At 36.7% G+C, this 17,501-nt stretch overlaps 1 pseudogene; it reads right to left on the bottom strand.

Moving 5' to 3' along the window:
• Positions 1 to 2,594: 2,594 nt before the first annotated feature.
• Positions 2,595 to 2,833, bottom strand: LOC102152300 (annotated as a pseudogene).
• Positions 2,834 to 17,501: the final 14,668 nt, after the last annotated feature.

Below are 17,501 nucleotides of genomic sequence, written 5' to 3'. Positions count from 1 at the left end.
GAGAATTTTTGCATCTATATTTATCAGAGATATTGGCCTGATATATAATATATAATATGGTTTTCTAGTAGTGTCTTTTTCTGGTTTTGGTATCAGGATAATGCTGACCTTGTAAAATGAGTTTGGGAGTGTTTCCTCCTCTTTAAGTTTTTTTGTTTTTTGGTTTTTTTTGGGGGGGGGGAGGGGGGCTGGGTTATTTGGAAGGGCCTAATAAATATTGGTGTTAAACTTTCTTTAAATATTTGGTAAAGCTCACCAGTGAAGCCATCTAGTCCTGGGTTTTTCTTGATTAGGAGATTTTTAATACTGATTCAATCTCCCTAGTAGCAATTTACCTATTCAGGTTTCTATTTCTTTTTCACTTAGCTTGCTAAGTTTAATGTTTCTAAGAATTTTTCTACTTATCCTAGGTTATTCAGCTTTTTGGTGTATAGTTGTTAGTAGACTCATAATCCTTTGAATTTTTGTGGTATCAACTATAATGTTTTTCTATTTATAATTTTATTTATTTGAACACTTTCTCTTTTTTTCTTCATTAGTCCACCTAAGGGTTTGTCAATTTTATCTTTTCAAAGTACCAGCTCTTAGTTTGGTTAATCTTTTCCATTGCTTTTCTGTTTTCTATTTCATTTATTTCTACTCTATTCTTAATTCTTTCTTTCTTTTGCTAACATTGGGTTCAGTTTGTTCTTCTTTTTCTGGTTCCTTAAGTTATAGATTTAGGTTGTTTATTTGGTATAATTGGCTAAATGCAGGCATTTAGCTATGACCTCCCCTCCTAGAAATGCTTTTGCTACATTCCACAAGTACTGGTATGTTGTGTTTTTATTCGTTTGTCTCAAGAAACATTTTTATTTCCCTTTCATTTCTTCTTTGATTAATTTATTGTTCAAGAGGGTGTTGTTTAATTTCCTCTTGTTATTGATTTCTAGTTTTATGCCATTGTAGTCAGAGAAGATAGTTGGTATGATTTTAGCATTGTTAGATTTGCCAACTTTTGTGGCCCAACACATGGTCTGTCCTAGAAAATGTTCCATGTGCAGTTGAGAAGAATACACTTTGTATTATCATTGGAGAGAATGTTCTGTATATGTCTCTTAGGTCCATTTAGTCAATAATGTTGTTCCGGGTTCCCTTCTTTGCTGTTCTTTTGCATCTCCAAGGGCAGCATGAATACAGGCATAGCTCAGATATATTATGGTTTCAGTTCTAGACCGTAGCAATAAAGTGAATATCACAATAAAACAAGTCAAATGAAGTTTTTGGTTTCCTAGTGCATATAAAAGTATGTTTATACTATATTGTAGTATATTAAGTGTGTAATAACATCATGCCTAAAAAATGTGCATACCTTAAATTAAAAATATTCCTAGAAAATGCTAACCATCATCTGAGCTTTCAGCAAGTCATAGTCTTTTTGCTGGTGAATGGTTTTGCCTTGATGTTGATGTTGATAGTTGTTGACTGATCAGGGTGGTGGTTGCTGAAGGTCAGAGTGTCTGTGGCAATTTTTAAAAATAAGACAACAATGAAATTTGCTGCATTGATTGACTCTTCCTTTCACGAGTGATTTCTCTGTAGCATGTAATGCTGTTTGATCACATTTTACCCACAGTAGAACTTCTTTCAAAATTGGAGTCAATCCTCTCAAACCTGCCTCTGCTTTATCAGCTAAGTTTATGTGATATTCTAACTGCTTTGTTGTCACTTCAACAATTTCCACAGCATCTTCACCAGGAGTAGATGCCATCTCAAGAAACACTTTCTTTGCTCATTCATGAGAAGCAACTCCTTATCTGTTCAAGTTTTATCATGAGAGTGCAGCAGCAATTCAGTCCCATCCTCAGACTCCACTTCTAATTCTAGTTCTCTTGCTGTTTGTACCATATGTGCAGTTACTTCCTCCACTGAAGTCCTGAACCCCTCAAAGTCATCCATGAAGATTGGAATCAACTTTTTCCAAACTTCTGTTCATATTGATGCTTTGCCCTCTTCCTATGAGACACAAATTTTTCTTAAATGGGAAGTGTCATTTTATTATTACTCATGTAAGCATTTGATGCCAAGGAAACAAATGTAATTTTACAAACTCAGAATGTTTGCGAGTATATGAAACTTACATTTTTTTGTAGTTTTCTATCACACTACCTCAAATGCATTTCTTTACAACTATTCTAGCATAGCTCCTCTGGAATTATTTTAGTTATCCTTAACATGTGACTGCCAAATACTTTGAATCTAAAATAAACAATTAAAATGTTAATGATTAACTTTTAGATGACTGGAGTGAGAAAGTCATCAGGTGATGGTTGGGACCATTAATTTTCAATAAGAAACTTTGTTGAAATATTTCTTCTGATGCAGTAGTTATAAATTAGACTTTTCAAAAAACAAAGTCAGAACAAAAGTATAATAAAAGAAGCTTCTGCAACTTAAGCCTCCCATAGTCCTAAACCTCTGAGAGAAGCAAGGCAAAGTACCTTTCCTGCAAATTAAGTGGGTTTCCAGTATTTCTGTGTGGTTGAGCTTTCAGAGACAGACACTCAATACATATCATTAATATATATATATATACTATCTTGGCCCTGGTTATATTAATTATATCTGAAGATTTTAACACCCATCTACGTCCAAAGGTGGAACAACACAGAAAATGGCATCGTAATCAGCCTAAGCAGACTGTAAAAGCACAGGCTGACTGTGCTAGTGCAGCCCTGTGGCAAGGCTTCTTCCACAGAGACTGAGTAGAACAGACCTGCTAAAGAGATCAGCAGAATAAGGGCAATGTAGGAAGAGACAGAAACAATCTTCTCCCCCACTTACTGATTGCCATTCTGACTTTTTAAAAGGTAAGCAGTACTAAGAAAATTAAGTTCTGTGTGTTGTTTTTTGTTTGTTTTTTCGGAGGGAGAGAGAGAGAGAGAGATAGCTTGAGCGGGGTGGGGAGGCACATAGAGGAAGAGGGAAAGAGGGAATCTTAAGCAGGCTCCACATTCAGCATGGAGGCTCCACCTCACAACCCTGAGATCATGACCTGAGCCAAAATCCAGTCACATTCTTAACTGACTGAGCCACCAGGGGCCCCTGTGGTATTGTTTTTAATTATGATCTGGTGCTGCCCCATTTCTTCTTCTTATTTTGATGTGTCATCCTAGTTGCCTGCAGTATCATATTAGGATCCCCATTAATAATTGGAAAAGCTATTTCCAACTTGTCATTAATCAACTCAGTTGTCGATGCTTCATATCTGAGCGGCTTTTTGGAGAGCAGGCACACCAGGAATTCAAGCAGCACCAGGTCAAAGGCACGGGACGGGTCCTCCATCCTCCCACTCTTGTCTGCTCACTGCCACCATCCCGACACATGAAGGCACCTGTGGGTGGGCGACCATGCACAGTGGCACCTATGTACCCTGCAGCCCTAAAGTGGGAGCCAGCAGCATGCTCTGCTCAGCATGGTGTGGCAACCCATGACCACACTGCCTGGCACCCGCGGGGCTTCAACAACAAATGGTCTTAATGCATCCAGAATGATGAAATTCTTTCCAAAATGTTTTCGATTGCCTTTGCCCAGATCCATCCGAAGAATCACTATGGCAGCTATAGCCGTACAAAATGTATTTCTTAAATAATAAGACTTGATGGGATGCCTGGATGGCTCAGCGGTTAAGCTCTGCTTTCATCTCAGGGTGTGATCCTGGAGTTCAGGGATTGAGTCCCACATCGTGTCCCACATGGGGCTCCCTGCATGGAACCTGCTTCTCCCTCTACCTGTGTCTTTGCCTCTCTCTCTCTCTCTCTCTCTCTCTGTGTGTGTCTCTAATGAATAAATGAATAAAATATTTAAAAAAATATAAGACTTGAAAGTTGAAATTTCTCCTTGATCCATGGGGTGCACAATGGATGTTGTGTCAGCAGGCATGAAAAGAACATTGATCTCATTGTACACCTCCATCACAGCTCTTGGGTGACCAATTGCATTGTCAATGAGTGGTAATATTTTCAAAGGAATCTTTTTCTCTAAGTAGGTCTCAACAGTGGGCTTAAAAGATTCAGTAAACTGGGGTGCCATGGTGGCTCAGTCAGTTAAGCATCTGTCTTCGACTCAGGTCATGATCCCAAGATCCTGGGATAGAGCCCCGAGTCAGGCTCCCTGCTCAGTGAGGAGTCTGCTTCTCCCTCTCTCATTCCCTCTCCCCCTTCCTCTTGCTCATACTCTCTCTCACTCCCTTGGTCTCTCTCTCAGATAAACAAATTGTTTTTTTTAAAAATTCAGTAAACTAAATTGTAAACAGATGTGCTGTCATCCAGACTTTGTTATTCCGTGTAAAGTACAGGCAGGGTAGATTTAGTATAATTCTTAAGAGCCCATGAATTTCCTGAATGGTAAATGAGCACTGGCTTCAACTTAAGATCTCCAACTACTTTAGCCCCTAACAAGACAGCCAGCCTGTCCCTTGAGGCTTTGAAACCAGGCACTGACTTCTCTCTAGCTATGAAAGTCCTAGATGGCATCGTTTTCCAAAAGAAGGCTGTTTCATCTACATTGAAAATCTGTTGTTCAGTGTAGCCACCTTCATTACTTATCTTGGCCACATCTTCTGGAGAACTTGCTTCAGCTTCTACATCAGTACTTGCTGCTTCATCTTTCATTTTTATGTTATGGAGACAGCTTCTTCTTTTAAACCTCACGACCCAAACTTCTGCTAGCTTTGCTTCTGCAGCTTCCTTACCTCCCTCACCCTGTATATAATTAAAGACAGTTAGGGCCTTGCTCTGGATTAAGCTTTGTCTTGAGAGCATATTGTGGCTGCTTTGATCTTCCATCCAGACCACTAAAACTTTCTGCATATCAGCAACAAGGCGGTTTCACTTTCTTATCACTCATGTGTTCACTAGAATAGCACTTTTAATTGCCTTCAAGAGTTTTTCCTTTGCATTCATCACTTAACTGTTTGGCATAAGAGGCCCAGCCTTTGGCCTATCTTGGCTTTTGATGTGCCTTCTTCACTAAGCTTAATCATTTCCAGCTTTCTATTTAAAATGAGAGATGCATGACTCTTCCTTCTACTTCAACACTTAGAGGCCATCATAAGATTATTAATCAGCCTAATTTCAATATTGTGTCTTAGGGAATAGGGAAGCCCAAGGGGAGAGAGAGAGAAAGAGAGAAGGGAGCTTGTCAGTGGAAGAGTCAGAACACACAATATGTATTAAGTTCACCATCTCATATGGGCATGGTTTGTGGTGCCCCAAAACAATTATAATAATAACATCAAAGATCCCTAATTATAGATCACTGTAACAAATATAATAATAATGAAAATGTTTGAAATATTATAAGAATTACCAAAATATGAAGCAGATACCATTGGGAAAATGGTGCCAATAGACTTGCTTGACTCAGGGTTGCCACAACCCTTAGATTTATAAAAAATGATAATGATAAAATGTGAAAGAGGACAGAGGTCTATGAGTTAGGAAATATGGGGTACATTTTATTTTAACGTGGGTCTAGGAAAGAAACAGAACTCATCAGGTACTTGACCTAAGACCTCAGACCAGCCCCTGTAGTTGGTTTAGCTGTAGACTTTATAAGCTGTCTGTTTGACTCAAGATCACATGCACAGCCCCATCACAAAGGTCAGCATGCTATATGTGCCGAGTAAATACTGTTGAGAGAATGGATTGAAATGATTTAAAGTTTTATGAGCTAGATTTCTTCATCTGTAAAACGTAGGCAGCAATGTTGTCAGGAATAAATGAGATGGTACGTAAGTTATATGCATTACAGTGCCAGTCACATGATGATAACAATCTCATCATCATCTTCTAGTATCACCTCTGTCAATGTGTGCTTAACTATCATTTCAAATTATTATATCAATAGTTAGATTTTTTATGAAATAAAAAATTGAAAGTTCTAAGGATAGGTTGAACTCAGAGTAGAGAAATGGGAGCCTCATCCATCAGGAAAAATATGGTTTTCTCAGAATGATGATGATTCTTCTTTTTGAAAAACAAAAAAACAAGACCTTATGAAAAGGCCACCACGTTCTACCTCTGACACTCAGTGTGTACTTCTATAAGCTCTTACTAGCTCTCATAACCTCTGTCTTCTTCCATCTTCCTGGGCATGTTTCAAAGATTAAAATCATAGGTGATCCTTGGGGAAATGTGTAATTGTAACCCAGATGGGTTTCATTAGGATAGAATGTATAAGGATGAAGGTTACAAATGAAATAGATATTACTAAGGAATGGGATACAATTGGACATCAAGCAATTCACACTTTAACATACCTTCTGGATATATATTTAAATATATATACATATATTTCTATATGTAGAAAAATAAGTGGTAATAACAAAACCATGATATCTGAACTATAAAACAAACAGTCAGCTGACACTTTAATGGAAGAGGAAAACTTTTCAAATATTTCAGAGTGTAGGATACTGTAAGTAATGGAAAGTTTCACATGAAGAGGCAATATTTACAGTCCAAACTTGTCACTCTGTGTCCCAGTTGCCTCATCAGCAAAATGGGACAATTGGACCTAACCTAGCTAATGCATAGATTTTCTTGCAAATTGCTTCCAAGTGAGTATCAAAGAATCTCTGATCCTTTAAGACACCAAACACCATAGGTAAAAGAAAAACAAGTTTGAGAACACATGTATGGTTTGGAAGGTAATTTTAAATAATTGAGATGTATTTATCCTCCATTTTTGAAATAAGGTTCAGAATTCAGCTGGAATTACAAGTCTCATCAGATACTTTGAACTTGATACAATTTAAATAGGCTAGTTTGAGCAAGATACAGAAGATTGTGCATTTCCCAGGTTCAGCCAGTTGTCAGGCCTGCTGGATTGACTGGTGATGTCTTGATTGGGTATGATTCCCCTTGACTCATTTCTCTGTTGTTGGTAATTAAAAGCTGTCTAGTTTTATTCTCATTTAATCATAAGTGAAAGGGTAATGTCTGCCAGACTTTTCCTATTCATTTGGTGTTTGCAACACTGCTGAGCCTTGAGATCACGAATTTTAAGCTGAAGATCCTGATAACTGAGTATCAATGCAGATGGTGTATTGGTGTTTTGCATCTGGGAGCTGATAATCAATCTCCAAGCTAATTGGAATACAATCCCCAGTGCAAATGGATAAATTGGCATATATGATCTATCTTCTCATTCCAGCTTTGAAAAGCAGAAACTTCTGTGTGTAGATAGAAAACATTGTTTATAGGGATGCCTGGGTGGCTCAGCGGTTAAGCGTCTGCCTTGGGCTCCGGGCATGATCCTGGAGACCTGGGATCGAGTCTCACATTGGGCTCCCTGCATGGAGCCTGCTTCTCCCTCTGCCTGTGTCTCTGCTTCTCTATCTCTCTGTGTCTCTCATGAATAAATAAATAAAATCTTAAAAAAAAAAAAGAAAGAAAGAAAGAAAGCATTGTCTATCAACTGAGGTTCCCACAGATCTCTGGGACTAGCACAAGTACCTAATTTTATGCTGGCAGGAAAACTCTTATTGAAGAAGTAGGATTCAAAATGATAGTTGGCCTCTCTCTAGTCTTGGTATGTTTTGTTCTGGTTCTTAGAGCTTTCCCTTCATTATGGTTTTAATCATCTCGATCAGCATTATTATAATCACAAAATGTCAGCCTAAGAAAACGATAATCTCATCGTCATTATGTTTCAATGTCACCTTTGTCAACTTGTGCTTAGCTATCATTTCAAATTACTGTATCAATGCTGTAATTAGATATAATTTGTGATATGACCAGCATTCACAGGTGAGTGGTTTTTCAAAAAATCCCACACCAACTGAAATAGTTTGTTATTATAGGTCTTTTCTTTCAGAACCAAATATGTTTAATGTAGGCTTTCACTTGAGAAATACTCCAAATCAAAATGTTACATTTTATGACAACATGACTTAATATTTATTACTTGAATATTATACACTATGTGTGTGAGTTGGAAGCACTGAAACCTCTATCCTGTTCTCTATAGTTTCTTTTTCCTCTTCTTTTCTTTTTTTAACATAGGATGGCATAAGGAGGTTTCTTAGGATTGTCTTCATGCATGCAATTAATGAAATTCAAATATCTCTCTTTTACTAGTCAAATTCCTTATTGAAATTGACCACTCCATAATGATTTTTATTATTTCATTGCACTGAATCATAGGTTTAAGATATTTTCCATTCTATTAAGTCTTCTTTTAAACCAAGATAAGATTAGGGTGTAAGAAAGGAAGAGAGGTGATGATTTGGAGACAGATTTTCTACCTTCGCTTATGGGAAGAAGTATTCTAGGTTAAAAAGTAGGACTGGTTGATCGAGCATAAAAGTGATTCATGAAATATGACATCTCTTTAACATTGAGGGAAAAAATGCTTTCCTTCATTGAATGCTTTCTCCCATATGCAAAATATTGACACATCCCTATTATATCAAACAAAAGCCTTCGTTCAGAGAGATAATTTTATAGAGCGGCTGGTATCATGTGATCTTATTAATATTTATGAAATATGATAATAATATGGAAAAGGGGGAACTGGAATACAGCCCTATCTTCCTAGACCCTATTCATTTCAGCTTCAAAATGTTTTTTCATTTCACACATCAGACGCTAATTAGCAAATATCTAATTAGTGTTAGAAGATTAATCGCTCATGGGAGTTGTTGAGGCTTTGAGCTTTCATGCATGCAAAAACAGTGCCACTTTAGGTGCATTTGTTAAGGTACAGTAACTTTAAATGATACAACTTTTATTTTTCTTGGAAAAAAATTTGAAATTACAGCAATGGAGTAAATTTAAGCTCAAGTAAAAAGAGAGCGGGGAATGTTCAGTTGAAAAGATAAAAATGAGGCCATTGAGAACCACACTTTCAATCCAATCACCAAGTGTTAAGCAAGAGCCTACTCTGCTTTAGGCACTATGAGGAAGTACTCACAGGAGTCAGAAAATCAAAAAATGTAGCCCCTGACCTCCACATGGCTTAGGGAATTGAAGGAAGGGTTTGCAACTGTGGCCTCTGGACCAAATTTAGCCAGCCAATTGGTTTCCTATGTCTATAAACTAAAAATGGCTTTTACATTTTTTAAATAGTTGAAAAAGATGTAAGAAGGATGATATTTCATGACACATGAAAATTAAATGAAATTCAAATTTCAATGTCCATTGAAAAAAAAGTTTGATTGGAACACAACCATGCTTATTCATTTATGTAACTGCCTATGGCTGCTTTCAGCTACAATAGCAGAGTTAAGTAGTTGCAACAGAGACCATATGGCCCTCAAAGACTAAAAGTATTTACTCTCTGGCCCTTTGCAGAAAAAAAAAAAAAAAAAAATGTGCCCACCCTGAATAAAGAGCTAAATTTTTTGATGTAGAGGAGTCATTTTTAGAGTCAAGTAGAGTGACACTAGTTCTAAAATTTGTTAGCTTGTGTGACTTTGGGTAGGGGATTTAAAACTTCTAAGCCTCAGTTTATAATACAGGAATTATGGATCTCTTAAAAATATATGAAAACTGAGGCTTTGAAGAATTAAATAGGATTACTTAAATAAAGTGCCTCACTTGGTACTTTGACTCATGGTAGATAATTCATAAAAGTTACTTCCCTGGCCCCCATTGCCTCCTAAATACAAAATAAAGTTAGATTTCTCTATTAATTCTTGCCCTCCTTAAGAAGTTTTCTAAATAGAAGGGTGAATGGCCCAGAACAGGGAGCAGTACTATTTTTCACCCACTTATGAATAAGATGGAAAAGGGGATAGATACTAAACTAAAATGATCTCACTGGAGAGTTTCTAATATTATGGTAAGTTGTTCCTATCTTATCCCTAAATGCCCTTAAGCATCAATTCCGTCTCCTAATAAAAACTGAAAGAAGGAAGTAGCCAGGAAGAATTTATTGTTAATGTAAGTTCCAATGATGTTGTTCTTATTTTTTTACTCATAAAAATCTCAGTTTATACCAAATTCCTATTTACAATTCATGGCTGTCAGATCTTTCATTTAAGTACACACATATTAAATTTATTGACTGTATCCTGTGGAGTTAATGATGGGTAACTCATTAAATGCCACAGGGGGCCTTTTATAAGTAAGACTTTTTTTTTTTTTTCCAGAGGGTGAGGTGTTTGCAGGGAGGAGGGTTTAGGGTAAATTGAAAACTTTAAAAATTACTTTTTAAACTGAAAAATCTCTGTGTTTTAGAGCAGCAGGAATTTTAATCAACACACATACACAACATCAAAATTTAGTTATGTAAATAGTAAGATTGGCTTCTAGAATCAATATATCTACATTGAAATTTGACCATAATTCAAATCGATTTATATGTTCTTGTGAAACAAGACTGCAAACTACTAAAGACATTTAAAATAAAGTTGAAACTAAAGATATAATGGCTTCCATTTCATCTCTCCGAAGGTTGTGAGCAACATTAGTATGTTTTCTCTGAAAGCCTGTCCATTAGCAAAATATTTTGAAATTATGTTGATTTTAGATGACTGATATATAAATCAATAATTTGAGGAACAGGATCACAGTCATATGTAGCATATAATCACATGCTGTGAAATATATATTGGAATTACTTTTGATGATTGCTATCCTGGATTGGTGGGAGAGGAAAAGTTGGGATTCTGGAATAATCCCACATTACTCACTGGTCACTCTGTATATTCAGTGTGCCCACTCGGTCTCGAAGTGCTCTGGGAAGTGGGCAAGTTGTATTTAGGGAGAGTGACAGTAGGGGGTTTGGCATGGGGTGGGATGACCTAGCACTAGAGACAAGGATTTACTAACAGTGCATAAATTGAGCCAGAATCCCTTAAACTCTCTCACCAGAGGGTTTTTTACATCATCTCATAAAAGCCAAATAGAGAAGAAAGAAAGGAAGTGATTATAAATACAACTAAAAGAAATCAGTCATGAAGAGTGTTCTTCATATTTGAAGAGAAGATGTTCCCAACCAGCCAGGTGTTTTTAACACATTTTTCAAGAGCTTTTCTATATGTGAAGTCTGTGGGGGTTTATAAATGTTGTCTGGCCCCCAAGAGCTTACCATCAGCTCTTTCCTTGGCATCTGTGGACCTCTAAACCATTTGAATAAGAACCACCAGGAATGAGGATAGTTGTTTTAAAAATACAGATTACTGTGTCCTTTCCCTATCTGCCTCCACTAAATCTCTGAGAAGTCAAGCTCTGCAAACTGAATGTTAGTGAGCTTCTCAAGGGATTCTTAACACCTTAAAGTTTGAGAAAAATGTCTCTGGGTCATTGTCAAACAGGAAAAATGTAATTAATTGTCTGCATATGTTTTTCATTGCCTTTACCTATAAGGTCATTTCTCTTGTTTTGTTCTCATCCAAGCAACAACTTCATCATTGCCTCTCATTATATTCTCTAGTTTCCTTTCTGTTACCTACAAATGGCTTTGCAGTGAAAATTTAAAAGATGTTATAATACCAGCAATGAGTGAGGAGCCAGCCACACAAAGTGCCAGAATAACTTGGTGTCCCAGTTGTTTCTTGCTGTGTTCCAAACCACCCTCTAACTCAGGAGCTGGTAGGTCAACTGAGCAGATCTTTGGCTGGATTTACCTGGGATCAGTCACATGACTAGAATAATCTCCAAGCTTAAATGAAGGCTGGTCTGGGGCCAGTGATTTTAGAAGTGTGGTCACTGGGTCACTGGACCAGCACCATTAGCATCACCTGGAAAGTTGGAAATGAACATTCTGAGACACTGTCCCAAGTTTACTGAATTAAAAGCTAGGAGTGGGTTTCCTAAGTTTTAATAAATCCTCTAGGAGATTCCAATGCACACTCAAGATTAAAAACTCTTGTATAGAAAGCATAAGATAAGAGGGTTTGTCTGTGTTCCAAGTGATCTCATCCTCCCATAGGGTAGCCTGAGCTTCCTTAAATAGTTGGTAGCACATTCCAGAGGGGTGAAAACAGAAGCTGAAATGCTTCTTGAGGCCTAAACCCAGAAGTTGTCCAGTGTCATGTGTGATATATTCTAACAGTTAAAATAAACCACAAGACCAACCCAAATTCAAGGGAAAGGAAAATAAACTCTACTTCCTATTAAGAGGAATAGTGAAATCACATAGCAAAGAGGTATGAATACAGGAACAGGAATAATTGTTTTGGCCATCTTTGTATACAATCTACTGAACTAAGTAACATTTAATAGACCTAATTTCATATTATCAACAACAGTCCCCAACATTGTCTTAAAGGATTTTTTCTTCTGTGCAAAAAGTACATTGCCAATTGTGTAAGTTTCATAGGGTGGACATAGCAAAATAACTGGGTGGATCAAAATAACAGAAATTTAGTTTTTCACAATTCTGGAGTCTAGAAGTCCAAAATTAAGGTGTCAGTAGGACCATGCTCCCTTTGAAACCTGTATGGGAAAATCCTTCTTTGCCTCTTCCTAGCTTCTGATGGTTTGCTGACAATTCTCACTTCAACCCAGGACACCCTCCCAGATTTCAATTGGACAGTTGACTATATTTTATAATATTTAGAATTAAGGAGTAATTCTGTACTAGGAAGAGGGATGGACTTCAAAGATCTTAATTTACCACATAGTTGTGTATATTTGACCCTTTAGTGTGAATAGATACATAAATGTTTCACCATTTAGGGATCTTGACAGGGAGCCCAGGAGGGAATGCCAACACAGAATGTGATACTTATGTATGTTATGATGGAAAAGCCTAGAAGATGGTGTTTTCCTGAGATGTGTATTTTAAAGTATCCTATTACATAGCATGAAAATCAATGGTACCATTTAGAATACTAATACCAGGGGCACATTTAAAATATCATGTTATAGCTTAGAGATATTGATATCTGCAATGGAATATATGTAGTGGCAATTGTGTAAAAGGAAGGTTTTTTTATGATCTTCCCTGACACTTGTCAGAGATAGTTTCATTCTATTATATCTCTTTATATAATGAGGCTTTGGATTTTAGAGTATGTAGACCCGTCTAACCATGTATGTTTACACATACATATATATGTATCTATATATCCATTCATTCACTTATCATTTATCCATCATTTATCCTTTCGTTAAACAAATGTAGACTGAAGGCCTACTGGGGAACAAGAAATAATGAAATAATAATGAAACATTGTTTTGCCCTCATCTCCTGAAGTGGATATTAGAGAAGCACATAAAATTTTTAAAAAATAATAAATTTATAGCATAAAATACAAGTCAGGCAGCCAAATGTGCTATGAAGAAATGTACATATAATCAGGTGATAAGATTAATATTTATTCAAATAATTTAAGGCATATGTGAAAGCATATTTCATAAATATTTGTTTTTCAATATAATAAAATCTAAATATATAGTCTGCCATGACCAACAATGATAGAGCCACTGTTCTGTACCCCTTTTCAAATTATTGGGAATATTTTCTAATTGATGCTATTGGAGTTTAGTAATTGAGGTGGTTGCAGCTATGGTCATGTTGTGTGAAGAGCATAGATTTTGGATCCTGAGAAAACTGGATTTGATCTGAGGTTTGGCAGCTTGGCTATTTACTGTCTCTGAGTATAGTAAATGTCTTTATTAACTGAAGGTGGTGCTTGATTCTTAGGATGTCCTAAAGCTTACATGAGATGACATAGGTGATACTGCTAGCTACAGTCTTTGGCAAGTGAGTTAACATATATTTTGACATTTTTTTCTCTATAATTTCATTCAAGCAATCTGATCTCTGATGGTTTTTGAGAATGGCCAGTTAAAAATAGGACATAAATATGAGGACAGATCAAAGATCCTCTTCTCTTAAAAGAGATCACTCCAGCACTTGGTGCACCATGAAGGTCCAACATTGAAAACATGATCTTGGTGGATAAGCATATTTTCTAAAAGGGTTAATTGCTATTCTACACAGATAAAGAAAACAACCATAGTTAATTTTTACATCTTCAAAAATGCATGATTTTTCAGTGATGCGTTATACGTGAAATACAATAAAAGGGCATTAACAAAACCCACTTCCACTAAAATCTGATTCATGCTTTCACATAATGTGTATGGTTTTCTACTTTTATGGGTGCATCCAAAGTTTTTGAATCTTTAAAAAGCCCTCTTTGGGACGCCTGGGTGGCTCAGCAGTTGAGCATCTGCCATTGGCTCAGGACGTGATCCCGGAGTTCTGGGGTCGAGTCCCACATTGGGCTCCTGCATGGAGCCTGCTTCTCCCTCTGCCTATGTCTCTGCCTCTCTCTGTGTCTCTCATGAAGAAATAAATAAAATCTTTTTTTAAAGCCCTCTTTAAATATCCTGTATTAAGACTGTATTTTATCTTCCTAGTTTGGGCACAATAATCTTAATTATATTTGCTGCACATGCTTCTGGACAAGACTCCCTTCTGTACTCTCCATGTGTAAATTATGACCACGCTTGTAATCTTGATAGGTTGTACATACCAATAACAGCAATAATATTGGTAATGAACAAACTTGGTAGTTATGTAGGAATGATCTCCAAGTGTAGTAATTATTATTGGCAAGTGATAAAATTATTAGAAAAAAAGTTACTTGATACTTACTACATGTGAAGTTGTTCCTTCAGTGTTCAGAACAATTGCATGAAAAAAGAAATGTTATTAGCATCTTGCAGATGAGTAATATAAGACCACAAGAAACTAAACAACTTATCAAAATAAGTGGGTTAGAAAGTGGGGAAGCAAAGATCTGAACCCCATTATTTGTCCAGCATCTATTTGCTTCATCTCCATCTTCATCTCCTTCTCCATGGTCCAGCATAGACCACCTGAAGACCACACAGGCTAAGCTAAACGATTCGTGTCATTTGCTGTAGAGTGAGACCTGGAATGTCCTCTATTTTTTTTTTATTATTATTATCAGAAGCTAGTGCCTGGCTTTTTAAATTCTTCTATTGTGAGTCACTGTCTTCTGGAATTATCTCCTATAAATATCATGATCTGCCCAGGAAACTTGCAGTGTGAACTTTATACAGTTCAAGTTTCAATCCCTGACCTAAAAAGAAATCCTTATTTGAGAAATGGATCCCCGTGCTTCTGTTAGCTCAGAACTCTCCTAGATGACTAACACTAAGTCTTTGCTAACTGCTGAACTGAACAGTTAAGTGACAGAAGGTTGCACAGAAGGTAAATATTCTTTGAGATGTAAGCCTAAATTAGGAAGGAATGGGTAGGATTGATCATGAATGGGTGCCTACATTTGATAATCTCATGATTTAGGTGTCTTATGGAGAGATGTTGGCAGGGACTTGGCTTAAGAAAGGGAGGGATCACTCTTTGAGGCAGAAATAATGACAACTAAGCATCTGATATTCCATGGTCCCTTGGCTTTGTTCCACACTCAAAGACTGAACTAATCTCTCTGTCAATTCCTGTGTGGTAATTTACAACTTAACACCCTTAAGCCATATTTCTATCCCCTTCCCCATAATGGACACCTCAGCCATCACGTTGGCCTCTTCTCCTGGGTAATCTGGATACAGAGGCTCCACTTAACTCACCTTCAAAAGGGCAGTCACACTGACTGCACTTGATACATTCATAACATGTCAGTCAGTAGCATAGGGTCATTGGAATGGGACTACAACTTGAGATCCACTTATTTTGGTAGACTAGCAGCTGTCTAGCAGTGGGCTCCACATTGGACTATTTGCTCTTCAGGATCCGTTAAGAACAGTGGCATAAGAAGGAAGAAGAATGGTTTTGACATTATAAGTGCTTCTCGGCCACATTTAATATTTGGAAATATTTATCTTAGTTTTCTTTTTTATCATAAAGATTCATGCTAAAATACAGAAACCATGTTGGCTATAAATGTGGAGCCACACAATAAATAGTAGAGCAATCAGGGACTTTAGAATTTACATAATTTAACCTTCTCTTTACAGTTGTGTAAACTGAGGTCTGGAGAGGTTATATACTTAGCCCAAGGTCACGTGACTAACTGATTTGTAGTTTCTTCTAGTATTCCGTAAGAAACCAAAGATGTGGAAATATCCACTAAACTCGTTTTCTCTTTGCACTTTTAATTACTTCTATTTCTCTGTTTTATCGTATCCCAACATATTCTTCAATCCTTCCAATTAAAGGAATGAGGGGAAAGGTGGAGACAAGGATAGAAGCAAGAATACATTAGCATATATTAAGATAATTTACACCAAATCAAAAACTTACATTCAATTCATCAGGGCACTTTCCCAGAGCAAATCACAGAATTTTCCCCTAAGTAATTATAAAACAGGTTAAAGGAATAAGGACTCTGGTCATTCATCGATTCCTGATTTTTATTCCCAGACTTATCACTCCCCAGGATGAGAGGTTTGAGAGAAAAGATACATTTGTAAAATGACTAGAATAATTTTACCCACCTCAGGGATTCAGTGAGTGTTTAATACCATAAAGGGCTCGGAGATAGTCAGATGAAAGGTGCTTTAGAAGGCAGACATGATTACTGGATTAGAATTTCAGAGAGTAAGAAAGGAATCTTTTGTGTTGACAGGTTTTTTCTTATTCTTTTTGCAGTCCTATAGTGGTTTAAATTTTTTTCCTACCAATTTTTTCAATTTCAGATCATGTCCTTGACTTAGTACCGCTCTCACGAGAGGAAACGTGTGTTGGTGGAAACTGTCTACCTCCCTTTTGGATTTTTTTTTTCCAATATGAATTTTAACCTAGTTGAATTTGCAGGGCTAATTTTCCCCACTTCCCATGGTTGTGATGTTTATAAAGTAAAATGGAATTACCTGGGGACAGTGTTCTCTAACTCAGTATTTATTACATGTCATAGAGGTGCGTGTGCACGCACATACACACACACACGCACAAATGCACACATGTACGCACCCACCTCCCTGTATTGAATTGTTTGGAGACCAGCCCAATTTTGTTTCATTCTCTAAAGGTTACCATCATATCATTAATCTCTCTCAGCCCTTAAAAATGGCTTTTTGCCATATTCTGTCAGAAAACAAGATATAGACCATTTACTTTAAATACCTAAATATAAAAATGCTGAATCAAATGGTCACACACACACACACACCACACACACACACACAAGCTATCTAATGTATTTTTGATTGTTTGAAATATCTGTGCATTGGGTAGGGAGGAGCAATAGAATTCGTAGTTTATTGAGAGTGAAATGTTTTATTACATTAGTTGTAAAATGTTCTTTACTATGAAAGTAAGGAGTGCTAATTAATAATCCTGTAGAATTGTAGAGCCGCCTTTCAACTGCAAAAATAAATTCTTTATCCTTTGTAGTGGGATTCTCCTCTTCCGTTCTCCCTCCCTCCTTTTATCCCTTCCACTCTCCTTTCTAGAAATATTTATCACAATAGAAACTGTGTTTATAGTGGTATTTCAATTCAGCCAATCATACTAGAATAACCTTATGGATTCTACCAAGGAATGAATATCAACATATCTTATGGTGTGAAAAG

This window comes from Canis lupus, chromosome 4 (genome assembly GCF_011100685.1).
Source record: "Canis lupus familiaris isolate Mischka breed German Shepherd chromosome 4, alternate assembly UU_Cfam_GSD_1.0, whole genome shotgun sequence".
Taxonomy (NCBI): domain Eukaryota; kingdom Metazoa; phylum Chordata; class Mammalia; order Carnivora; family Canidae; genus Canis; species Canis lupus.
This window is presented reverse-complemented; position numbering and strand designations above follow the sequence as displayed.